The sequence below is a fragment of the Setaria italica genome, chromosome VI (assembly GCF_000263155.2).
Source record: "Setaria italica strain Yugu1 chromosome VI, Setaria_italica_v2.0, whole genome shotgun sequence".
Lineage (NCBI taxonomy): Eukaryota > Viridiplantae > Streptophyta > Magnoliopsida > Poales > Poaceae > Setaria > Setaria italica.
Window position 1 is genome coordinate 29,182,939 of NC_028455.1, and position 3,116 is coordinate 29,186,054.

At 37.5% G+C, this 3,116-nt stretch overlaps 1 pseudogene; it reads left to right on the forward strand.

Moving 5' to 3' along the window:
• Positions 1-284: 284 nt before the first annotated feature.
• LOC105914602 lies at positions 285-2,901 on the forward strand (annotated as a pseudogene).
• The last annotated feature ends 215 nt before the right edge of the window (positions 2,902-3,116 follow it).

A 3,116-nucleotide genomic window follows, 5' to 3' on the forward strand; every position in this document is an offset into this window, starting at 1 on the left:
CTGCACGTCAACCTCAACCCCAATTAGTTCCCATGTCCGCCCTAACCCTTCTTCGTTATCTCTCTGTCCTGTCTCTTTTCCAATCTCCAATAGATTTGACCTCCCCGAGCTACTGCGACACTACATCTAGTGAGAGAGAGGAACTGCGGTTGGCGGTGGCCGGTGGTCGAAGTCCGACGAGGCAGATGTAATTAATTTGAATAATTTCAGTTATCTAATATGCATAGGTTAATTTCAGTTATCTAATATGTACATGTTGCATCTTTTTATTTAGGGAATTAGGGATGAGGCGTTTTTTGGTTGATAGAAGGACCTCTCCTCATGCTGATGCTGGTGGTGGTGGAAGTAACGAACCTGAAAAAAATCTAAACATAGAAGAGCCACATGAAGCTCTAGGTCATCTGGAACCAGAACCAAACATGGACAATTTCACTAGTGAGTTTAATCCTAATGAAATTGTATGTGATCCAGCTCTTAGAAAACAAACATATGAGTATGCCCCTGAAATTCAAGATGGAGAGCATACATATTGAAAGGTCCATCACAACCAACAAATATATTGAAAGATCCAGGATCAAGGGGCTTTTCTGTGGGTTGGTATAAGAAATATAATTAGTTAGAATATAGTGAATCCAAAGATGATGGTTATTGCTTTTATTGCTTCCTTTTCAAGCATCCGGGGAGGGCACAACATTTTGGTTATGATGTATTTAACAAAATTGGCTAGAGAGATTGGAAACATGCATACAAAGCAGGTAACATGTTAGTGGTGTAGGTAGTGCTCACAACAAGTGTGTTCAGAAATATGATGACTTTAAAAATGAAAGACAGAGTGTGTAGAGAGTATTAAACAGAGCTAGTAAAGAATCGGAAGAATTATACCAAACTCGTTTAACTTCTACTTTACGATGTTCAAGATATCTCTTAAAGCAAGGCCTAGCTTTTCGTGGGCATGATGAATCTTCTTCCTCTTTGAACAAAGGCAATCTTCTAGAGTTGATAGATTTTCTAAAAGACAACAATGAAGAAGTCAGGAATGCCTATGATTGAGGTGGCGTAAATTCTAAGATGACTTCCCATGATATCCAAAAGGATCTTGCAAGGTGTTGGTGCAGAAGAAATAACTGAAGCAATTATGGAAGAGATTGGTAATAGGTCATTCTCTATTCTCATTGATGAATCACGTGATATATCAGTAAAAGAGCAAATGGCTATTATTTTAAGGTTAGCAACTAGTAATTGTGTTAGTTTTATTATAGTTGTGTAATCTGTACAATATTCAGTTTTATTAGTGTTTTGTTTAATTGTTGCACTGCTGCAGGTATGTGAATTATAAAGGGAATGTTGTTGAAAGATTTCTTGCTCTTGCACATGTCAAAGAGACTACAGCTGATGCATTAGAGGAAGCATTGCTTGCGGTCCTTGATAGGCACAAATTATCAGTTTCTCGGATACGAGGGCAAGGATATGATGGGGCTTCGAATATGAGAGGTGAATTTAATGGACTGCAAAAAAAGATTCTAGATGAAAACTCATATGCATTCTATGTCCACTGTTTTGCCCATCAGTTACAGCTGGTTGTTATTTCTATTGCGAATTGTTGCTGTTCTGTCAATGATTTCTTTGAGTATATATCTTTCATTGTGACCACAACAAGTACATCTTGCAAGAGAAGGGACAAACTAATTGAAAACCAGCGTCAAAATACTCTGCGGTCTATAGAAACTGGCAAGGTACCTACAGGAAGAGGCTTGAATCAAGAAACTGTCCTTGCTAGGCCTGGGGATACTAGATGGGGTTCGCATCATGTTACTTTAGTTCGCTTGTCCCAAATGTGGGACTCAGTGATAAAGGTCCTTCAAATAGTTAATGAAGATGCACGAGTGCCAAATCAAGCAGCTGGTTTGATAAAAAAATGGAATGCTTTGAATTTGTTTTTATTATAGTGCTTATGTTAAAGTTGCTTGGCATCACAAATGAGCTCTCACACGCCTTACAAACAAAAGGTCTCAATATTGTTAATGCTCTTGAGGTTAGTTCTTATTCAGTTGTTCCCTTTCTTACAATATTGCTTTTCTCACAATATTAATGTTCCTTTTGCTGTTAATCTGATTGCACTATATACTTCAATTGTAGCTTATCCATGATGTAAAAACTCAATTTATCACCATGAGAGAAAGTGGCTGGGATAACTTATTTGATGAGGCAAGATAATTTTGTGATGTAAATGGTATTCCTATTCCAAATATGGCTAAGGAAATACCAGTGAGAGGTCATTCAAGGCGTGATGGATTTACCATTACTAATCTTCATCATTATCGTGTTGGGATTTTCTATGTTGTTTTTTATAAAATATGTGCTGAGATGAATCATCAGTTTTGTGAAGTGACAACGGAGCTATTGATGTGCTTTTCTTGTCTTGATCCAAAGAACTCTTTCTCTAGTTTTGATGTCAACAAGCTTGCTCGGCTTGCTGAAATTTATGATGAGGATTTCTCGAATCATGAACGTGGAGTCATAAGGGGACAATTGGAGACCTATATTCTTCATGTAAGGAGGCATGCTGCCTTTGTTAATTGCAAAGATATTGCAAGTTTGTCCCACAAAATGGTTGAAACTGAAAAACATTTGCTTTTTCCATTGGTCTACAAGCTCATTGAATTGGCATTGTTGGTGCCGGTGTCAACAGCAACGGTTGAAAGGGCTTTCTCAGCTATGAAGACTATCAAGTCTAAATCCCGCAATAAGATTGTTGATGATTGATTCAACAACTTGATGGTGTGCTATATTGAGCGAGAACTATTCAATTCACTTGATGAAGCTACTATTCTTCGACGGTTTCAAAACTTGAAGAGTCGCAAGATGCAGCTGCCTCGTAACCCTGCTCGTGTGCAGCCGTAGTTACCAAATAGCATTTAGGTTTATCTTTTGTGTTTCATTATCTAAGTCTTAAAATTGTGTATAAAAAATCATTTTAATATCTTAATTTGAATCTATCATGGTTTTCTAATATTATATATATGTTATATAATATACTCATGTGCATTGCTTGTCATTGTTAGCTCGGCGTATTGTCTCGTGCAGGCTCTTTAAAATTCCCAGCTCCGCCACTGCTT